The sequence below is a fragment of the Pinus tabuliformis genome, chromosome 4_1, assembly GCF_031772625.1.
Source record: "Pinus tabuliformis cultivar Carrire ecotype Pingquan chromosome 4_1, CPIR1, whole genome shotgun sequence".
Classification (NCBI taxonomy): domain Eukaryota; kingdom Viridiplantae; phylum Streptophyta; class Pinopsida; order Pinales; family Pinaceae; genus Pinus; species Pinus tabuliformis.
The window spans coordinates 888,140,774-888,164,939 of record NC_142303.1 but is presented as its reverse complement, the minus strand read 5'-3'; the positions used below and the strand labels follow the sequence as shown (position 1 = coordinate 888,164,939).

Sequence of the window (24,166 nt, the reverse complement as noted above, 5' to 3'; positions counted from 1 at the left end):
GCTTCAATGTTGTTGTTGGGTCCAGTATGAAAATTGGATGAAACGTAGCCTTTCAAATTATGTGTTGTGCTTCAGTGTATCCAGTATGAAAATTGATGAAACGTGGTACCTGGAGGAGAGAATATTGTAGGCCGGCGCCTACGTACTAGTATCTAAGCTAGTACAAGAGCTAAAGGAAATCTTTGGAGCTTTGTAGCAGGTAGTAGCCTGCGTACTAGTAAATGGATCGACTAGTACAAGAGAAAAGGGGGTTGTAGCTCCCGTACTGGTATAAGACTGCACTAGTACAAATATTGTAAAAGGATTTTCTTATTAAGAAGAAGATTGAGATGACTTGCAGCAGGTGGTTTTCTCCCGCATTGGGTTTCCACCTTATATCATGGTGTTCATGTGTGTACCTTATGTGTGATGATCTATTCTATGTTACAACATCTGTTAATTGATAATATGGTTGATAATGTTCTAATGCACTCATTGAAGATCAATTAGCTTAATCATAAGAAGTTGTGGAAGTAGCATTATGGAAATGGAAAAAGTTTTATTAATGTGATAATACTGATTCACCCCCCCCTCTCAGTATTATTTCCAACATCCCAAGGATTGATCACTGATTCCATGCAACACCTGTACACTCAACACTAGTTTACAACGAATGTTACATTGCATTGGAATCTCCACCACAACTAACCAATTTGAATTCCTTTCATGCATGAGTTATTTTTGGTTGATTGATCAATTAACTGGATTATCTCTGAGTTAGACTGTTGTCCCACTCAGAGAACTAACCTCCAACTAGTTCTATTAACTATTAGAGCTAGTTTAACTTAGTACAATTGGAAATAATTGAATTGGATTGCTATAAATTAGCAATCACACATGCATAACTGAACTCCAAGCCCTTTAAATTGAATTTACTGAGTTAACTGAGTGACAAGAGCCATGTCACCTTAGTTAACTACCTCCAAGTTGTTTGTTTATGTGGAAATTTTGAATTTTCTCAATTTGACCAAGGCTAAGCCAAATTGAACTTTTCTTGCTACACTTCTCAACATGGTGTGATGCATGGAAAACAGTGTTTGGAGTAGACTACTAGATTTTATTATCTAATATATGTAGTTGCATTTAATTTGTCCTTGTGACAAACATAGTATCCATGTATTGGAAACCAAATCTAAATAGTACACAAGAAGCCTAAATAATTTTATTGATTATTGTAAAGATCTTACAAGTTAGATTCTATAGTTATCTATGTTGATGAAATGGACAAGGAATACACCTATTGTTTATAGATTGACATCTCTAGGGAGATTCAATTTCAAACAAGCATGATCAAATTTCCAAATCAATTCTAGAAGAATTGAAGGCTCTACTTGATAAGATTGATAAAATTTAGGTAGTGTGGATTTATAAATAATTAATCTAGCTTAATCCTGTCTAATGTCACATATTTGGATAGCATGAAGGAGCTATAGTTGAAGTTGGGTAAATTCAAAAGTGAATTTCCATATAAGGATAGTAGGATTATAACATTGATATTGATGAATCTAAATTACTCGGTCATGTTTTTATTCAACATACCATGCTAAATGAGCTTCCAAAGAAGAATATCATAAGGAATATATATTTGATCCTTTTTATGGTTTCTTAATTAAGCACATTACAAATAACTTGATGGAAATAAATTTGAGATTATGAATTAGGTCCATCTCCCTAAGCACAAAGGATGACATAGATATAAAGAAAGGGTCATAGATGGATTTAGGAGAAATATCATAGAGGTTTCCTTGATAAGGATTGTATCAACTATACTAACAAGAAGAATCTCAATGACTAGCCATTGACTAAGAAAATAAGAAGAAAAAGACATGTCAATACTATTGAAAGGAAGGATAGGTCAAAGACTTGTTGGATGAAGACCAATAATATTGAGGAAGAGGTAAAAAATGTTGAAGGTGAGGAATTAGGTAACCGATAAACCAACATATAACATCAAGTTTTAGAAGATAAGGGAGATAATTTTATAACTATTTCATTAGTGCTTCTTCGGCATTGTATTTTAACACTTATAAAAGTAAGTGAGATTTTGGCTATACCCATCATATGATAAGAATGCTCATATCTTTTCTTCATTGAATAAGATACGTTAGAAGAAATGTTTTTTTCAAATGATTAAGTACTTATTATTATTGGTTATGGTAGGATTGAATGTTGAAGGGTGTCATGATTGAAGTGTATCATTTACCAAGTTTGAGTGCTAATTTGTTTTGTGTGCCCCAACTAGCCTAGATTTGCAAGAAGGTTGAATTTTGGGTTGATAGGTTTGTTGTGAATGATTTTAATATGAAATTTTTGTTTTTGTTGAGGTTATCTTTGGAAAAACTACAAATTGTATGTGTTATGTGGTTTATCTATGTATTATACAAAATTGATTGCACTCATATCTAGGACCAATGACAGAGAAAAAATTAGCATGAGATATTTGGAAATCTAAATTTTCATAATATGAAATTGATGACCAAGTCTAATATAATTAATGTAAGACTCAAGGTAGTTCATATTAATGGTGTGTGTGAAGTGTGTGCGCTTCCAAATAATCACTATATTCCTTTAAGATAGGAAAGACTTGAATAGAAAACACTCATTTGGAACTTATCCATGGTGAAATTTGTGCAATGAATCAACCATCAATGGTAGGTGAAAGTAATTCTTTGATCTTCATTTGTGATTTTTATAGGTATACTTAGGTTTTTTATTTAATAATAAATAATATATCTTTGAAAAGTTCGAGGAATTTATGGAATTGGTTGAAAATCAATATGTTCAACCTATAACTTGTTTGAGATCCGACAATGGAGAAGAATATGTGAGAAAGGCATATAAAATCTACATGAAATGGAAAGATATATGTTAGCAAAGATGTATACCTTACTCACCTCAAAAAAATTGTGTTATTAATAGGAATATTAGAATTGGTTGAAATCGAAAGGAATTTATTCATACCAAAGGTATGGCAATTGGATTAAGCGAAAATGTTGTCTGCTACTCTATCATTTAAACATGGTTTCGAACAAAGTTGTGTGGGATATAATTCCTTCTTATAAATGGAATGGAAGTAAAGCCTTATATAGACAACTCAAAACATTCAATGGATGTATACCTGAGGCTCATATTCCATATGAAAAGCTAAAGAAGCTAGATGCAAAATCCATTCGTATATTATAGTGCGATTATTTAGTAAGTCAAAATCCTATAGGTCATTTGAGTCAATCAAGTATGAATTTACTTGTAGGAGGGATGTTGCATTTTATGAGTATACTTTAGGTGTTACCTTATTGAACTACTCTTCAAGAATTTCAAGCAGTGATATATTGGACTTTGTTATGGATTCTATATTGATTGATCTATTATACTCCATAAACCAATGTGGTAATTGTCTTGTTGATTAGCAAATCAATTTATGTGGCCTCCCCAACTGATGGTTGAACATAATCAATAGAGTCAACTACAACCCATGGATTACTTGACTATTCAATCATGTTTTCTCATAGTTGATCAATTTAGAAAATTGCAAATAACAAGGCTATTTATTTTATGTACCTCTAAGGTTTGAATCAAAATAAAAACCAATTCTTAAAAGGAATAATTCCAAATTTTAGTGGGCTCTAATGCCTTAAATATTATGTTAAATCCCTTGGCATAGCAATTAAATGAGAAAAAATTTCCTTTTCCAATGAAAGGCCAAACGACAAAGGCACTTTTTGCATCATTCATAGTTCTATCCCTAACATATCTTGCATGCTTGTTGCATTCATTAAAAAAAATTACAAAATTAGCCAAAACATTTTAACAAAAGAAGAATGGAAAACAAATTAATGAAAAGGAAATATATTACATGGGTTGATCTCAAATTAAAAATTCAAGACAAATTTAAAGTGTTTTCAAAAGAATCCATACATCTTAAATTCACTAGATGTTTTTTCAGGGCTAAATTCCAAATTACTACTAACTTTCACATCCATTTTGTTTGTTGTAGAGGTGTCCTAAATTAATAAAAAGTACAAAGCCATGGATGCACTTGGTGACATATCTTGTAAACTAAATTTTCTTGATAAATCTTAAATTTCCTTTTTAATCTAATTTTTCTCAAAGTTATGCTAATATGTGAAATGGAGATCATATCTTGTAAACTAAATTTTCTTGATAAATCTTAAATTTCCTTTTTAATCTAATTTTTCTCAAAGTTTTGCTAATATGTGAAATGGAGGTCAACCAAAGCATTCAATTAATGGAGACAAATCTATATAGTCCACAAAAATTAAGATGAGATTGAGATAAATCAAAGTGTCAAATAGTTCTAAGAGATACCACTAATAGAAAAGGGCATCACCACTACCAGTGAGGGAGGCTAAAACTACCTAGTGAAGGAGCCCTCCACTACCAGCATAATGTGAACCAATGGTAGGTGGATGGAAGCATGATACATGGAAAAAGATTTTGCTAAATCCTAACATATATGAAATTAACCTTATATTAATCACATTAACCATAAGTTTATGTAATTAGAACCTACCATTAAAGAGCGACAATAAAAAAATTCTCAACATTTTAAGACCTAGCCATATACTTAGTGTTTTCATTGAAATAACATATCTCCAACACCCCATTTCCAATAGGGGATGACTATTAGCATAATAACTCCTTAATTGATATATAATATAATCCATTATATTATGTAATAAATTATATTAACAACTAAATAATGACTAGTTATATTTATACAAAATTATATATAATAATGAATGGTGTATTATACACACACACAGACACACATATATATAGATAATCAAAAAATGTCTTAGTCTTGTACTCATGTGTTATGTAACCATATCAAAGAAAAACATAGATCAATGATTTCAAAATTATCCTCTTCGAGAGGGAAACCTCCTTTACATTACATAAATGAAAAATTCTTGAATGATACAAATGACCATAGTACAAATCCTTGCAACACTTTGTAAGGACCATAGTACTTTGGTGATAATTTATTATCATTATTAGCTTGCTTGAGGGACATTTTTTTGTATGGTTATAGCCATAAAAATACCCAGTCACCTACATCAAAACTTTTTTCATTGCAATGCTGATATGCTTGTTTTTTCATTCGATTATACTTTAAGAGTTGCAGAACTTGTTGTTGATGCTCGATGTGATCTTCCACTGCTTCAACCTTAGAATTTTCTCTTAAAGATGACGCGATGGATGGTGGATGATATCCATAAAGTGCCATAAATGGGGTCATTTTTTCTCCAATATGGAAGGAAGTGTTATACCACCATTCAACTAGAGGTAACCACTTGACCCATTATTTTTTTTTATCAGATACAAGGCAATGAAGATATCCTTCCAAACATTTGTTGATTTTCTCAGTTTTCCCATCAGATTGAGGATGATAAGATGAGTTATGAGCTAATTTAGTACCCAGACAAGAAAATAATTTCGTCCAAAAATTTCCAGTGAAAATGGGATCTCTGTAGCTTACAATAATCTTTGGGTTTCCATGTAGATTTTGAATTATTTCCATATATGCAATAGCAATTGTACCAGATTTAAATTGATGAGATAATGCACAAAAATATGCATACTTGGTAAGTCTATCATCTAGCACCATGATGAGACTCTTTCCTTCGAACTTAGGTAAACCTCTAATAAAATCCATTGAAACCTCCTCCCACCATTGACTTGAAATGGATAAAGGTTGTAACATACCCAGGGTCTTAATTGTCTCAACTTTACTTTTTTGGAAAACCAAACATTCCACCACAAAATTTTGAATATCAAATTCAAGGCCCTCCCAAAAAAATTCATTCTTGACCCTCTAGTAATTTTTTAAAGATGTCGAGTGCCCTCCTATGGGAGAGGTGTGCAATTCCAAAAGAATATTTTGTTTGAGTTGGGAATTCTTACAAAGATATAAGAAATCTTTGTACTACAATGAGTCATTTTTCCAGTTAAATGTATCATATATACTAGGATCTTGTTGCAACATTTGAAAGCGCGTCCACACTTCTTCATCATTCTTCCATTCATCCCTTGCTTTGATTATCCAATTTGGTTGGATAATAGAAATGGCACACAACAATCATTCCACATCCTCATACTTTCATGAGAGTTCATCTGCAACAACATTTTGCTTCCCCTTTTTTATAGACGATTTCAAAGTCATTACCCAACATATTTGTGACCCATTTTTGCTACTCTTCTAAAGATAAACTTGGTTCCACAAAGTATTTAAGACTATCATGATTTGTTTTTACCTTGAAGTGTCTTCCCATTAGGTAAGGTTGCCATTTCTTTAGTGCATGTAGTATTGCCAACATTTCCTTCTCATAAATAGGTTTGAGTAAATACATTCCTTTGATTGGACAAATTTCAAAAGCAATGGGTCTTCCTTCTTGCATTAAAACAACACCAATTCCATTTCCTGAGGAATTACATTCCACAATAAAGGTTTTTGTGAAGTCTGGCGTAGCAAAGACCGGTGCTTGGAACATTACCTATTTAAGATGTTCAAAGGCCTTAGTTTCTTATGGAGTCCAAGAAAATGCATCTTTATTCAATAATGTTGTTAGAGGTGTTGATATTCTCCCATAATTATTAACAGACTTGCGATAATACCCTGTCAACTAGAGAAAGCCTTGAATATGATTTATGGTTGTTGGGACTTTCCATTCCTTAATGAATTTAATTTTGATAGGGTATACCTTAAAACCCTCATGAGATATGAGATGACCCAGATATTCCACTTCCTGTACTCTAAAGAAACATTTGGATGTTTTTGCATATAATGGTTTCTCCTCCAATAGTTTGAGCACCTTGTCAACATGTTGGACATGATCCTTCCAAGACTTATTGTAGATTAGTATATCATCAAAAAATACTAACACAAATTTTCTAAGCAAGGGTTTGAAAATGGAATTCATTAAACATTGAAATGTAGAAGGTGCATTGGTAAGGCCAGAAGGTATGACCAAAAATTCATAATGACCCTTATGAGTTATAAATTATGTTTTCATAATGTCCTCAGTCTTGATTCTAATTTGATGATATCGTGAATGAAGATCCAAATTGGTGAAGTAAATTTCTCCATGTAATTTATCCAACAATTCATCAATGATAGGAATGGGAAATTTGTCTTTAATAGTGAGCTTGTTGAGCTCCCTATAATCCAACACATGTGCCATGATCCATCCTTTTTATGTACCAATACTATTGGAAAAGAGAAAGAACTTTGATTGGGTTGAGTTATATTGACCTCTAGCATTTCTGCAACCATATGTTCAATTTCACTCTTTTGGGCATAGGGATATTTGTATGGCTTGATGTTTGGAGGAACACTTCCTGGAATCAATTGAATAGCATTTCATGATCATGAATAGGTGGGAGGCATTTGGGAGTCTCCAATACCTTGGAATGATTGTCTAAGGATTTTTGGAGATCTGGAGAAATAGATGATTTCGATGTTTTAATCTCTAGTGAGCATAATTGTAAAGTTACACCCCATTGCTATTTCTTTAGAAGCTTTGTCATGCCATTAGATCTAATTATATTTCCTAGTTTCCTTGCGAAGCTCCTTAATTCAACTTCCTTTCCTTCCCAAAAAAAATCAAGAAAAATTCTTGAAAATTAAAATCTATAGTACCCAAAGATTGTATGGCATTGGAATCCAAGTACAACATCAGTGCCACCCATTGGAATGGAAAGAATTGGTTTATTCAATACATAATCCCCCATTTTTAGCTTGATATTATGGCAATTTATAGAGAAATTTATAGTTCCTCCATTTGAAACCATCATTTGACACTCTGGTGCTGGATATAAAGAGAAATTCAATTCCTTGGTTGTATTACAATGAATAAAATTATGGGTACTACTTGAATCAATCAATGCTATTACCTTTTCATTCTTGATATGTCCTTCAATCTTGAGAAATTGAGGAATGGTAATTCCTACCAATACATTACAAGATATGGTCGAATTCATTTCTTCTTTTTCTGGGGTTGGTTATTGTCATATATCTTCTTTGTTTGATGTTTCTTTTTCTTTTTCTTCCTCCTCTTCATAATCTATGTAAAATAATTTCTTCTTGGCACACATATGAGCTTTAGTGTATTTTCTATCACAATTATATCAAATCCCTTTTTCTCTTTTTTCTTCTAATTGTTGTGGTGTCAAACTTGTAGGTTGTGGAAGGATAGGAGCAACAAGACTTCCATCTTTATAGTTGTGAGTGGTAGAATTCCTTGTTGCCACAATTTTGCTTTCAACTTTTCTTACCGCCCTGAATGCCTTCTCCAATGAATTAGGTTCCCAAAGGCAAACCTCATGTTGGATGTTATCATTTAAAGTGCCTATGAAGACATCAATCATATGTTCCTATGGAATATCATTTACCCTTATATTCAATTTTTGGAAGTCCTTAATGTGATCCGCTATTGAACCCTTCTATTTGAAATTTAGCAATTGGATAAAGAAGGTGTTGCTCTTTGTATCCTTATAATGTGCTATCATTTCCTCTATAAAAATTGACCAATTGAAAATTGGTTTACGAGAACAAATCGATTGATACCATACAAATTGATTGGGTTCTAAATATAAAGTTGCAATGCATACCTTTTGTGTGTGTTGCACATTATGGAGATCAAAATATTATTCAATTTGTAGTATTTTCCGGTGGGATAGTTTGTCCGGCGGGATTTGATTCCATTCGGGTTTGATCTACCCAGATTTTCCTATGTGAAAAAAAAAGTAAGTATCCATGTTACCGAATCCTTGCCGTCAAAATTCCTCATATCGATCTTTGGAATATGGTGGGTCTTCAATCCAACATTAGACTCTATGAAATCATGATTAACATTTCCTTTTTTCTCATCATGAGTTTCATCTAATATCTTTTCTCCATTAGGAAGCATTTCTTGAAGCAACTTTTCCAAACCTTCCATGTATGCTTTTAAAACATCCTTCAAACCTTCCATGTATTCTTTTAATCCATCCTTGAAACCTTCCATGTTTGATTTTAAACGATTCCTCAACCCATCCATCTTAGCTTCCATTTCATTTTTGGTTACTCTTTGCGAGAGCAAATTTGTTGCACTTGGTCTCGTAATTTTGATATATCATGTTGCATTTCTTCCTCTTCTTCATGCGTCATAATAGATCTTTTTGGTTACTTACTAGGTGTTTCCATTTTCTTGCTTTGATTCATTTTTGAATCAAACAATGATATTTATGCTTCACAATGCCTTTGAATCACTTCAAACTAATTTTCAAACAAAAATTATGCAAAATTTAAAAAATACACACCTTTTTCTTGACTTTTAGGAGCTATAAATTGCAGCACTTGTATCTTTGTAATTGTGAATCTCCAAGAACTAAAATTCCATAATTTAGTATCTCTTTGAGTCTTATTTCCAACCCAATAAGTTCAACCAATATTGGATTCTTCAAGAAATAGTTATGCCCAATCTTCCACGATGACCTTTATAAACTAGTTTAGTAGAGCGAAATTGTACTGAGTGCCACATGTCACTGTTTCTACCTTTGGCCTTGAAATTGATACCAAAAAAAAAATTCCGTTATCTTTTTTCCACTCTTTACAAAATTCAAATATGATGCTCAGAGAGAAAGTTATGATGATTTTCTCTAGGTTAACTGTTTGAGATGGAATTCTGGAGCTTGCAAAAACCCTAACTTCCTCAGATCATGTCTCCTACAATATAACGATACAAAATATGAAATTTGTACACAATGTTCACCAATATTTCAGCTCCAAGCGGTTTCAATTTTAGCATTTGACACTTCGTAGAAGAAACTTTATAGTGAAAATTCCATGATGGCCTATTTCAAGCAGTGAAACCCTAGAATCTAAAGCTTTGATACCAAATATTATGTAACCATATCAAAAAAGAGATAGATCAATTATTTCAAAATTATCCTCTTTGAGGGGTAAACTTCCTTTACATTACATACATGAACAATTATTGGATGATACAAATGACAATACCTCATTTCTATATATAGAAGTCTAAGGGGTCACAATATAATCAGAGCCTACATAACCATAACAATGTAAGGGCACAACAATAACAATAGTGGGCTTCTATGGGGCACAATAATAACAATATTGGGACTGCATGGGCACAACAATAACAATAAGGGTTTACACTAGTAGTATAGGGACCTAACATCATGTGACATAATGTTGATTCCAACAACTATTATTGTGCTTAAATTTTAATATCTGTGGCCACTCCATTTTTGACATCATACACTTCATTTGAACCTTCATTCCATAACAATTTATCATTTTTGTTAAAGAAACAAAGGATAAATTTAAATGTAAAACCATTTTGTAGAATTTTTCTTTTCCTTTTATTTATAATTTTTTATAAAATAGATTTATCCTTGTTACTAATGAAGTTGAAAAGTTAAATCTTGTCATCACATGAATTTAACCATTAGAATTCTTGTTAAAATTCCACATTAAATGATTATGACACTTGGAGGCTGATACATATATATATTCGTTTTAGAAGTCAAAGGACAGATAGTAAAGTGATAAATTAACACTGCAAGCTTGCGGAAATATGAACTCGTGGAATTTTATTATATGGATGCAGACTTTACATAAAGATATTTTCTTTACAGAGATCGACTGTCATTGCATTTACCGGACTTTCTACCGTCCGCAAGGAACAAGTATTACCGGAAGCTGCCTGGCAATAAACAGACTCTGCCTCAGAAATTTCACAGACTCACAGATTTATAGACTTTTCCTTATCGGTTCAACCACTTTAGGTTCTCACCAGTGCCGAGCACACTGATGCACATGCTTCCAAACCAGACCTACAAGACCTGAGTGAATATTTTCGTGATGCAAGCAGATCAGACACTATGGTCCGCAGATGCAGAGCAGGAAAATCACTCGACTCCAAAAACTCTAAACACAAGATTCAAGACTCAAGACTCTCTCCAAACACGAATGAATCTTACTTCGCAACTAGCTCTTATTTATAAGCTGGAAGGGAACAAGCATCCATGAATGGACTATGTACAGACTGATGACTCAAAAGCAAAAACGGACAGGTCGGGACTTGTCTGCTGAAAGCAAGATTCGGGCATAGGACAATATCGTCCTATGTTATCTCGTCCCTACTCTTTTTACAGAGAGCCGTAGGCATGTGGGGACCGAATCTTTGTACATACGTTATTTACACAGAGGATATTTTCAAACGAGAACCCTCGAAAGACTGGAATGACTAAAGGACGAGATATGCAAATCTCGATTTGTACAAAGTGGAGATTCCAGGGCGAGGGAATCCACGAAAGCTCGTCCGGCGCCATAGTCGGCCAGAAAGACAACACTTAATCCATTGTGTAATATTCTATTTGTGGATGTGTGTAATGCTGATATCTGAACCTTTCAATCAGCGAATTATTAAAGTACTGCACTCTTATTTCTTTCTCTGATTCCCACATTTGCGAACTATTCCTATTAGGTGATTCCATAAAGTTGATGGGTTGGAAAGGATTTGATGAGATATCAACCTGATGGTGGAAATATTCATAATTGGTACTGGAAGATATCGTCCTTGCCTTGTATTGATTTGTGACAAACCATCTGATGTGACCGCAGCGTCGGATTGCTTGCAAGAAAGAAAAATCATTTATGTCAACAATGTCTTCAACAGTCTTGTATGCTATACCATTCATGTGGGATCTTGGTTCACTAAAACCAGGAATTTTAAGCATGTGTAGTGTATACAGCTTTATGACCAATGCCGAGAGTCCATATATTTGCCACCACTCAATGAACCAATCTGGCGTGGGGTCTTCTCGTTCTAAGGCTTCTGCTGTCATACCTTCAAATATGAATGAGGACTGTATAGAATAAAATAAGTTGGCTGAGCAATTTTGGAGGTTCATAGCTGTAAAGAAGGATTCCTTTTGCCTGTCGGGGTCATAATTTTACCGATGAAGATGGTTATCAAACCTTCGAAGTGTGATGTGGGAACTTGTCATTCGATAATCATCCTCATCATCTCTTTCAAGAGTATAGTGTATGCTGTCAATGTGTTCCAGATACTCTAAAGCTTCCACTGATTCTTGATTCATTTCATCTTGCATTGTTTCTGTCCATAGATAAGGAATATCTTCTCGGTGCCTAATTTCTTTGATCGGATACCAATCTACATCATGGATAAGTACTGGAATTTCAAGCATATAACTTACCCAACCATTTGGTGTTTCTATTTCAATAGTGCTTTCTCTTCTCCTGATATAATTGCAATGTAGGCTTAGGATTGAATGTCCGGACAGAAATTCCCTACTCAACATGTCTGCAAAATTGTTCTTATCACCCTTAACAAATTCAACATCAAAATTATACTGGCTAAGCTGCATAATCCATCTGACCATAGCAGCGTCTTCAAAATCACATTTGTGAATGGCAAATTTTAATGCCTGGCAGTCTGTTTTAACAGTGAATTTGGTGTAGATAACAAAGTCCCTGAATTTTTCTATTCCCAAACAAACTGCTCTAAGTTCTTTCTTCAGACTTGACCAATTCAATTGATTTTTGGCCCATAATCCAGATGCATATTGAAAGATTTCAATCTCACTTTTGCTGCTGGGGTTCTTCTGGCACAAAACTGCTCCCCATCCTTCATAACTGGCATTTGTCATAATGATTTTCTCCCATTCCTCTCTGATAGGGGAGAGAGGCTGAATATTTCTGACTTTCTCTTTTATTGCTCTGACTGCCTGCGTGCAGTCGTGATTCCATGGAATTGGATCCTTCTGAAGTCTTTTATTTAATATTTTTCTTTCTTGTGCACAATATGGTGGGCTCCAGTATTGTAGCAATAATGCTACAACTCCTGGGGCTTCCTATCTCTAATTTTATCAACCCAGTAGTTCGTACAAACTTGGAAGCGACGGTGCTGTATGCACAAGTACTAGCTCTTGTCGCAGCTGTCACTTGGTCAGCTGGCACAAGTCCGCTAGGGCTCAAGCCAACTTCTATATGCTCTCAGAAGAAGCTTGCTAAATGATGGACGAAAGCTATCTCAAAGAAAACTAATCTACTTGGCAAAAACGAACTGAAAGCCAACCAAAACATGGAAAGCCTAGTAAACCCTAATCTGACTAGTCTAACCTCTATGATGCAATAGTGAGAGTGCAAATGTCTAAAGATGATGCCATTACTTCTAGTGATGTGAAATGCATGAAATTAAACTACTTGCATCTGAAAAGACATGTTTTTGTATTTTTTCTTAAGTGGATGGAGTGATTGTGATTTTGTTCTTATTAGGGTTTGGTTGTGCAGAAGTGGTGCAGAGGGAAGGAAAGCTTGGAAAAGGTCAGGGAGGCTAGGAGAGGTCCCAAGGGATCCTTAGCATCAGTCCACAGAGGTTCCTCACGTTCAAATGCTCAGCAACCGAGTGTGTGGGCTCCTACAGGATGTCTGCAGGGGATCCTACAGGAAACTCAGGAATTTCTACAGGAAGAGTGTTAACTTCTACAGGATGTCCTACCGTGGGAGTTTTGGGTGATGGTGAAGTGATGGAGTGGTATAGGGGAATATGTAGGATGGAAATGAGGTGGTAATGGCTCAGCAACAGTGAGGTGAGGAGATGAGGGTGAGTGTAGAGGCAGATTTGTCTTAGAGGAAATAGAGGGAATGGAAGGCAAAAAAACAGGGGATATGAGCAGTGGGGTAGTTGAGGAACAAAGGGCTTCGTTGGAGGATGGATAGTTGGTCTGGGCACGGTTCGGGAAGGTAGGAGAACGATGGAGTAGCGTTGCACGGTGTAAATGAGACAAATCATCCAAGTCCTGCAAGTAAAAGTTATTAACTTATGCCAACAGCTTATTAAACCAATGAACAGCAATGTATTCGTGAAGGAAACTGATATATGGTACTGAAGCAATGAAGCATTCCAAGAAATTGACACTCATGGACACTTCTATCCATCACCAAGACTGTGTTCAAGAGAGCATTAACATGTAAGCAAACGTTTTTGAATGGGCAGCACAGTCTGCGATCCCTGCCTCTAGAAAGAGGTGGATCATGAGCATACAGTCAGCCTGTTCTTTTTTAACTGTTATTCACTCTAATCTACTCAGCCTACTTCCAAACAACTACAGCAATTCTAACTGATAAAACCAATCTGTTTAACTTCTACAGGAAATCCAAATCAGCAACTGTTTAACCACTACAGGAAATCTAAATCAGCAGCTATACTCGAATGCATGTAAAGGAAAATGGAAACGAAATGCTAAAGGAACAATATTGATACAAAGGAAGGAGGCCTGAGCTCTCAGGTTGGGCCCAACCCCGAGAGCTTTAGGCTCCTTTAAAAACTCAGAATTTGATCCAAAACTGCTTGCTTTTATTCATAATCAAAAGTCTAATGTCATGCCAAAACTGGCTTACAAAGAGCAAAAACCAAATTGACTAACTAGCTGCTACGAAATGACTAACCACTAGCTACAAAAATGACTACCAACTAGCTAACCAAAATGAGGCCCCAAGCCTTCTTATTTATACAATTTGAGGACCCAACAGTCCTCCTAAAAGTTAGGGACTTGGCTGCCCAAGACTTGTAGTTAACAGCAGTCCTACTTGACTTGCTTGGCTGCCCTTGTGCTTATTGATTTGGTGGCCTTTGAACTCTGAGCTGATGGTGGAGAATTCGAGGTAAGGGCTCATAAATGAGGGGGACACCTTCCTACAAATCCTCTAGCTTGTTCTCCCACGAATTTGGCTGCCAAGTGCTCATTAAGACCTTCAATTTTGTCTCCAAGTTGACCAAAAAGGCTACACAAAGCACCCATTAGACTTGTTGGCATAATGACTAACCAAATTCACTCTATTAACATAAAAATAATCAAAAACATGCAATAAACAAATGAGAATGGTGGACTAAGCCAAATTAGGAGGTTGAATGAGCCCAAACAATTGTACATTTTTGGGGCTCATCATCACCCCCCTACTGAAAGTGTTGCTCATCCTCTGAGCAACCAAATCTCTCCCCTTGTCCTTGATGGCCCTGGTGACTTCCTTGGCTAGCATCTCGGCCGATTTCTCCTTTGGCTTCCCGCTTTTCAAACTTTCCTGTAGAAACTGTTCGCTGGCTTCCTGTAGAAACAGTCTGCTAGCTTCCTGTAGAAACAGTCTGCTAGCTTCCTGTAGACCCAATTTCACTGATTTTACTTGCTTGGCTGGGGGTGCCTTCTCCTTGAACTGCGCTGCCTGAAAGCTGACGAATCCAACACAAATGGCAAGTCTAATGTATTATAAAAGCACACACGTACAATGAACTGCCCGAGAATAGATATTGCATGCCGAAGCTGGATGGGAAAAAGTGTTTCCAGGCCTTTAAATCACTGTTTTTCCATTGGTTAACCTTGATTCACGTTTCTGTTCCTGACATGACAATACTTTCCGACTGCGGCAGCTTTCTTTTCTTCATAAAATGCTTACTGCAATAGCAAATATGGGAATAATAACAGATTTGTATCCCAAAGCCAACCCAAATATAACATTAGTTGCTGCTTCCAGTCCTGCATGAATCGGCAACATCTTGGACAGGGCTGTAAGCATTACTAGTGCAGTATTCAGTGACAAAACCAATAACAAGGCCAGACCACAAACCAATAGCACCACAGAAGAAAAGCTCCCAGTTCTTTACAACCTTCTGGGCACCAAAATTGAAGATAGTGAAGGATGAAGGCAATGCAACTAGGCTTACAGCAGCAATGCCAATAGTCATCACTATTGTGGAGATAATAAGTTGCTTTTTCAATGCAGGCTCAATTTCCTTCACAGCCTTGATCTCAAATATGTTAGTTGCAAACAGAGTTGTGATTAAGCAAGCAATGATACCCATTGAACTAATAAGCAAGGGATAACACATGGCAGTAAGATCATGAGAGTTTCCAAATGATGATATGGATGCAACAACCAGAGCTGCACAGGAAGATTCAGCATAGGACCCAAATAGATCTGATCCCATACTAGCGATATCTCCAACATTGTCACCAACATTATCAGCAATGACAGCTGGGTTGCGTGGATCGTCTTTAGGAATGTTCCTCTCAACCTTGCCAACAAGATCAACACCTACATCTGCTGCTTTGGTGTAAATACCACCACCTACGCTGCCAAACAGAGCCATGGAAGAACCGCCAAGACCATATTTGAAGATGTTGAAATAAGTTTTGCTAACCATTTCATATATTTTTCTTCAAGATGTTCTGCTAATTTTCGTTTATCTCCATCTTGAGACAAGACAAACAATAGTTCCACAGCATGAGCTCGCATTTCAGAGTATGTAACTTCGCAAAAAGGGAAGCAATACCTGAATTTGAATACACTTCGAGTGAATCATGTTGCAAGTGCAAGTTGACTAACGGTCTTTGAACTTAAGCCGAGCGCTCAGTGATGTCTGCGTGATTTTTGGAGTGAGGTGGCACATACGTGTGCTGGCTTATGCGACTGTTGTCTCCACTGCAGTGTTTAACTATTTGTTTTCTGCTGTTAATCTCATCCATCAAGCATGCTGAAGTTTAACTGTCCATCACTACCTGTTTTCAATTTTCTTCCTGAGATGGCTGAGCGCACGTGTCTCATTCACCCACCAAGTGCTGTTGAACTGGATGAGGGTGGCCAGTTAGCTGGCCACCAATTTGTCTAAATCCAACCATCTCATTGTTCACGCAGTTCTCGAATTACATTCATGAAACAGAGGAATTAGTTTAGTCACGTACCTGCAAGTCGACTGGCTGCTGTGAAGCTTTTTGCTGCATGCATGTGTTGATCTTCATTTGCTGCATGTATGGTGGCTTGATTGATGATTTATGGCTGTTTTTTCTTGTGCAGGTGTCCTCTGGAAGGATCTAAGCTGCAGGAGTTCATTTCCACGTTCAACTCTGCCCGTTCAAGCTGCTGCTGCTGCATGGTCACAAAACCAGAACTTCTTTTTGCCATTTCTCCCAAACGGTAGATCGGTTTGATCTAAAACTCGGTGAGCATGTTCCTACCATCATTATGCATCTCCCATAGAAAATTCGTGATCAATGGATGCACGGATTTCGAGAAAAATGGAAAATGGCTGAAGATTTCAGAGCTTTATTTCTCGGAAACCGTGCATCGGAACCGGCTGAAACTGCTTGGGTAGGTTACCATCACTCACATGCATATCCCCATGAAACAGGTTTTGAAACGGATGCACGGTTATGGAGAAAATGCAAAAATGGCTGATGGTGATGGAGGCTGATTCCTTGGAAACCGTGCACCGGAATTGGCTGAAACTGCTCAGGCATGTTGTCATCAACCTTGTACAATTCCCCATAAAACGGTTTGTCAAATGGATGCATGGTTTTCAAGTTATGGCAAAAACAAATTTGGCTCTAGGTATTTTTGCTTCAAGGCCTTTGCATGTGTTTGCATGGTATGACAAAATGAATTTTGGCTGTGATGCAGGTATGGAGATGATGGAGGAGGAGTTGGAAGATTGCATGAGGACTTCTGAACCTTTGAGGAAGCTACCATGCTTGCCAAACCACTGTTTGAAATGCATGCCTAGTTTCCCACAATTTCTACAGGAAGTTCCTGTAGAAGCACAACGAGAAGCACAAGGAGGTGAAAAAATGATGGATGAAGGCAAGGGATAGACACAAAAGTGCTTGTAGGCCTAATCAACAGATTCCCACCATTAGATTCAATTTTGAAATTGGATTTGGCTCGTCCAAAGGTTCTACAGGATGTTTCCTGTAGAAATACAGAGCTTCCTGTAGAAGGCACAAGAAATTCCTTTGACCTTGATTTGAGTGCTCCTCCTGTCATGAAACGTCCTTCTTGCAACCTGCAATGTCATTGATGCAACATGAAATTATTCAATGGAGATTAGCTTTATTTTTCTTTTTCTTTTTTTTCTCTCTTTTTTTTTGAAAAAAACAACTAGGGCGCCTCATGGAGGTTTTCACCCTAATTGCCTGCCTTGGGCGCCTCCAAGGGAGGTTTTCACCCAAAGATCTTATTCTCTTTTCTCTTTTTTTTTCCCAACCCATTGACCGCCTCATGGAGGTTTTCAATCAATGAGCCAATCTAAGGCGCCTCCGAGGAGGTTTTCACCTTAGATTTCTATTTTCCTCTTTTTTCATTTTTTTCTTTTTTTTTTTCTTTTTTCTACCCTACCCTACTTGAAAAACAAAATCATTTTCAAGTATAAGAATACTTCCAATGGAGCCATGTGCACATCGAGATTAGAGAAAAAATGATGTGAAGGCTCAGAATGCATGCTTTGACAACTATCCAACTTTCAGAGACAAAATGATCTGACTTTGAAAGTACAAAACATAGCTGAGGAGGAGAGTACTGCTGCAACTTAGTGACCTTCTGAAACCATATCTCAATATAGCTTTGATATCCTTGGTCATCTTGCTAATCTGGATCATTCTTCATGTCACCTTCTATCATGATTTTCTCATCTTCCTCTTTTTGCTGATCTTTCTCTTGAATACATGGAAGATTTAATGGTAACCATGAGGGAACTCTCTCGATCTCTGACTCTGATCTCTTTTCTTCATCAAGTGCAGCCCATGGTTCTTTGATCTCCTCTTTGGACTCTTCTTTTGCTTTTGGTCCTTCAATGTTGTCAATGGATTCTCTCTTTTGCAACACTCGTCTTGAGCTTTGGTGAACATCATTGAGCTCAAAAGGAGTCATTTGCACATGTTGTGCCTCATCTTTGAAATTGGGTTGAGCTACTCCATTACATGGCTTTGGAAATGGTACGGGTAGCTGAGTGGAGGTGTGAAATTGAGATGGAGATGGATGGCATTGTGATTGGGTAGGCATTTGAGGTTGCCTTGGTGGAGGAGGAGGCGATGGTTGTGGATGAGCAGGTGGTGGAGGGAAATGAGCGGGATGAGAGTTGTACTGTGGCCTCCACTCCTGATAAGGTGCATGCCACTGAGGCTGTGGCTGAGCATAAGAGTGAAATGAATGAGCAACTGTTTGGGCATAATATGGATCTGTGAAGGAACAAGGAGGATATGACCAAGGAGGAGGTGTAGACCAGTAAGGATGAGTAGGGGAACCCCAAGAAGGCATGAAAGTGGCTTGATAAGGGTCATAATAGGTCTCAGGTGTCCCTTGCAGTTCCTGCTGGTAAGATCTAGGTTCATGCGGCCAACTTTGGTTCATGTAATAGAGTGATTCAGTGGCTCCTTTGGCTTTCTGATATGCAGCTTTGAATCTGGGTAAGGAAGGGCACTGATCTGTAGGATGGTATTCTTCACAGATGAAACACACTTCTAGGGAGTGCATTGGACATTCGTTCCTAGGATGCTTTCTAGTGCACCCAGGACAAAAAATGGCCAAAGCCCTCTTGGCTTCCTCTTGCTTCTTTTGGATCCGCAAGGTATCTAGTTGGATGGCAAGAAACTGCCCCATATCACTCTTGAAATCTTTGATCTGATTTTCAAATTCATCTTTGGACAAGATGTTGCTCCCAACACTTCTACTTGTAGCCATTTGCTCCAAAGGAATGTTTTCTTCTTCTTCTCCCCTAGAGGTTCTTTAAATATGCCTTGATGTCCACCCAGGGGTTCTTTAATCACAGCCATCGAAGAAGAGATAACGTTGGCTGTGTGAAGCAGTGGGGGGTTGTGCAATCATTTTTCTAACTTATCTCTACTCCTACAAGGCATGAAATGAAATCTTTTTGGTTGATTTTTGCTTTTTCCTACTTCTACTTGCAAAACTGAAATAGATTGAACTACAACTAACTATCTTGTGAAAATGAAAATGCGGAATTGAAATGAAAGCAGGAAAGGACTAATCTATCTTGCTCAAATGAAATTGCAGGAATGGAAATGCTAGTCTACGCTTGCAGAATTGAAATGCTAATCTACGCTTACAGAATTGAAATGCTAATCTACGCTTTCAGAATTGAAATTGCGGAATTGAAAGGCTAATCTAATGCTAATCTATGAAAGCAGGAAATGCTAATCTATGAAAGCAGGAAATGTCTATGCTACTTTTGCAGAATAGAAATGAAATAAACTACTGAGCAGAAGGTAAGAGTAAGAAAATAGAAGAAAAGCAACAATCACTAATACTCTGACGCTTCCCCAGCAACGGCACCAAAAAGATGGTGGGATCCAGTATTGTAGCAATAATGCTACAACTCCTGGGGCTTCCTATCTCTAATTTTATCAACCTGGTAGTTCGTACAAACTTGGAAGCGACGGTGCTGTATGCACAAGTACTAGCTCTTGTCGCAGTTGTCACTTGGTCAGCTGGCACAAGTCCGGTAGGGCTCAAGCCAACTTCTATATGCTCTCAGAAGAAGCTTGATAAATGATGGACGAAAGCTATCTCAAAGAAAACTAATCTACTTGGCAAAAACGAACTGAAAGCCAACCAAAACATGGAAACCCTAGTAAACCCTAATCTGACTAGTCTAACCTCTATGATGCAATAGTGAGAGTGCAAATGTCTAAAGATGATGCCATTACTTCTAGTGATGTGAAATGCATGAAATTAAACTACTTGCATCTGAAAAGACATGTTTTTGTATTTTTTCTTAAGTGGATGGAGTGATTGTGATTTTTTTCTTATTAGGGTTTGGTTGTGCAGAGGTGGTGCAGAGGGAAGGAAAGCTTGGAAAAGGTCAGGGAGGCTAGGAGAGGTCCCAAGGGATCCTTAGCATCAGTCCACAGAGGTTCCTCACGTTCAGATTCTCAGCAACCGAGTGTGTGGGCTCCTACAGGATGTCTGCAGGGGATCCTACAGGAAACTCAGGAATTTCTACAGGAAGACTATTAACTTCTACAGGATGTCCTACCGTGGGAGTTTTGGGTGATGGTGAAGTGATGGAGTGGTATAGGGGAATATGTAGGATGGAAATGAGGTGGTAATGGCTCAGCAACAGTGAGGTGAGGAGATGAGGGTGAGTGTAGAGGCAGATTTGTCTTAGAGGAAATAGAGGGAATGGAAGGCAAAAAAACAGGGGATATGAGCAGTGGGGTAGTTGAGGAACAAAGGGCTTCGTTGGAGGATGGATAGTTGGTCTGGGCACGGTTCGGGAAGGTAGGAGAACGATGGAGTAGCGTTGCACGGTGTAAATGAGACAAATCATCCAAGTCCTGCAAGTAAAAGTTATTAACTTATGCCAACAGCTTATTAAACCAATGAACAACAATGTATTCGTGAAGGAAACTGATATATGGTACTGAAGAAATGAAGCATTCCAAGAAATTGACACTCATGGACACTTCTATCCATCACCAAGACTGCGTTCAAGAGAGCATTAACATGTAAGCAAACGTTTTTGAATGGGCAGCACAGTCTGCGATCCCTGCCTCTAGAAAGAGGTGGATCATGAGCATACAGTCAGCCTGTTATTTTTTAACTGTTATTCACTCTAATCTACTCAGCCTACTTCCAAACAACTACAACAATTCTAACTGATAAAACCAATCTGTTTAACTTCTACAGGAAATCCAAATCAGCAACTGTTTAACCACTACAGGAAATCTAAATCAGCAGCTATACTCGAATGCATGTAAAGGAAAATGGAAACGAAATGCTAAAGGAACAATATTGATACAAAGGAAGGAGGCTTGAGCTCTCAGGTTGGGCCCAACCCCAAGAGCTTTAGGCTCCTTTAAAAACTCAGAATTTGATCCAAAACTGCTTGCTTTTATTCATAATCAAAAGTCTAATGTCATGCCAAAACTGGCTTACAAAGAGCAAAAACCAAATTGACTAACTAGCTGCTACGAAATGACTAACCACTAGCTACAAAAATGACTATCAACTAGCTAACCAAAATGAGGCCCCAAGCCTTCTTATTTATACAATTTGAGGACCCAACAGTCCTCCTAAAAGTTAGGGACTTGGCTGCCCAAGACTTGTAGTTAACAGCAGTCCTACGTGACTTGCTTGGCTGCCCTTGTGCTCATTGATTTGGTGGCCTTTGAACTCCGAGCTGATGGTGGAGAATTCGAGGTAAGGGCCCATAAATGAGGGGGACACCTTCCTACAAATCCTCTAGCTTGTTCTCCTACGAATTTGGCTGCCAAGTGCTCATTAAGACCTTCAATTTTGTCTCCAAGTTGACCAAAAAGGCTACACAAAGCACCCATTAGACTTGTTGGCATAATGACTAACCAAATTCACTCTATTAACATAAAAATAATCAAAAACATGCAATAAACAAATGAGAATGGTGGACTAAGCCAAATTAGGAGGTTGAATGAGCCCAAACAATTGTACATTTTTGGGGCTCATCACACAATGCTTCAAAAACTTAGAAATATAATTCAAACTTCCCAAAAATCTTTGCAACCGTGTTTTATCCTTAATTTCATCAGGGAAGTGATCAACAAAATTCAAACTTCTTTGGATTACAGTATAGGATCCATACTGTATATTGTAACCCAAGAAATCTATCATTGGCCGGAACAACTTTTTTAGATTCTGATAATACTATTCCCATTTCTTTGATCCTGCGGAGAAAGATTTTCAAATGTTTAACATGGTCAGCAATATTATCAGAATGAATCAGTAAATCATCGATATACTTTTTCAGGAATTCCTCCATTCCTTCAAAAGTTTCATCCATTATTCTCTGGAAGGCTGAAGGAGCGTTGATTAGGCCGAATGGCATGATATTCCATTCATAATGCCCTTCAGGTACAGAGAATGCTGTCTTCCATTTGTCTTCCTCTTTGATTCCTACTTGCCAAAAACCAGATTTGAGATCAAATTTGGAGAATATTTTTGATTTTGATATCTGGGCAAGTATGGAGGATGGCTTGGGCAAAGGGTATGCATCATAATCCAAAATACTATTCAGAGGTTTGTAATTCACAACTAACCTTGGCTTACCTCTGGCAATCTCAGCATGCTTATTAACATAAAATGAAAAACATGCTATGGGGCTCTTACCTTTCCTGATAAGCCCTTTCTTTAAGAGATCCTTTATTTCTTCTCTGCAAAGCTTCATCTATTCTTCATTCATTGCCACTGCTTTGGATCTCCTTAATTTTCCATTGAAATCTTTTTTGAGAGGAAGCTCTACTTCTTGTTTCTTAATATGCCAGAAAGCATTTGGGTCGTCTGAACAACACTCTTTGAATTTAGCAGTGAGATTTGCTATTTCAGAGGCATATTTTCCATTATCTAAATGTTCTTCTGTTTTTAATACTTCTCTTTTTACTTCCATTTTTGCCAGAAGATTTTCCATTCTCTCTAGTCTTTTAATCCTAATTGGAGAATTAGAATTAATAAATGGAAAAAAGACTTATTCTCAAGGTTGATAAAATATCCATACCTCTGGGTTTTAGTATCAAATTTTGCTCCATGCATTCTAAAATTTTGAAAAAATGGGGTCCCAAGGTACATTGCACAATCTAGTCCTGGGACAACGGGACAAACCAAATGAACTCCGATCTTTTCTGTAAGTAGAACATCTATTTCTGCTTCATACTTAGTGGGGATATCACCACTTGCAGTAATCACTCTCGGACATGTTGTTGGCCTCCTATGATGCATACCAACTACAGTATCACTTACAATATTTAATCTGGAACCAGTATCCATAAGAACTTTCCAGAACTCATACTGGTTTCCAATTTTTACCTTCATTTTGACACAATACATGACGTCTCTATTCATGCTATTGCATCCAAAATCTGTTCTTGCCTTTTCCTCTTCTTCTCCTTCTTCCCTGCTGTACTGCTGCTGAACTTGTCCTGAATGATAAGTCTAGTTTTCTGTTTTTCCTGAAACAGGGCCTTGTGGTGAAGAGGCAGGAGATGCTTGTGCATTCAATATCCTTAGACTTAGTTCATTGTGTTTTTCAACACACAATCTCCTGTTCTCCTTGATTGTTTTTCTCAATTCTTTAATTGCCTGATGAACTGCAGGCAAAGTCTGTGGCAGATCTTCTCCAAAATCTTCATTTCTAAATTGTTTGGTTAAGGCCTCTACTGAGAAAAGAGTAGCAGGAGGTACATACCCTTTATTTGGAGAATTCTTCAGACTAGAAGGTGCTTTCTTCAAATGTTCTGTTAGCAAAGATCTGTACAT

At 37.1% G+C, this 24,166-nt stretch overlaps 1 pseudogene; it reads right to left on the bottom strand.

Moving 5' to 3' along the window:
* Positions 1-15,300: 15,300 nt before the first annotated feature.
* On the bottom strand, positions 15,301-16,292 carry LOC149179033 (pyrophosphate-energized vacuolar membrane proton pump 1 pseudogene; annotated as a pseudogene).
* Positions 16,293-24,166: the final 7,874 nt, after the last annotated feature.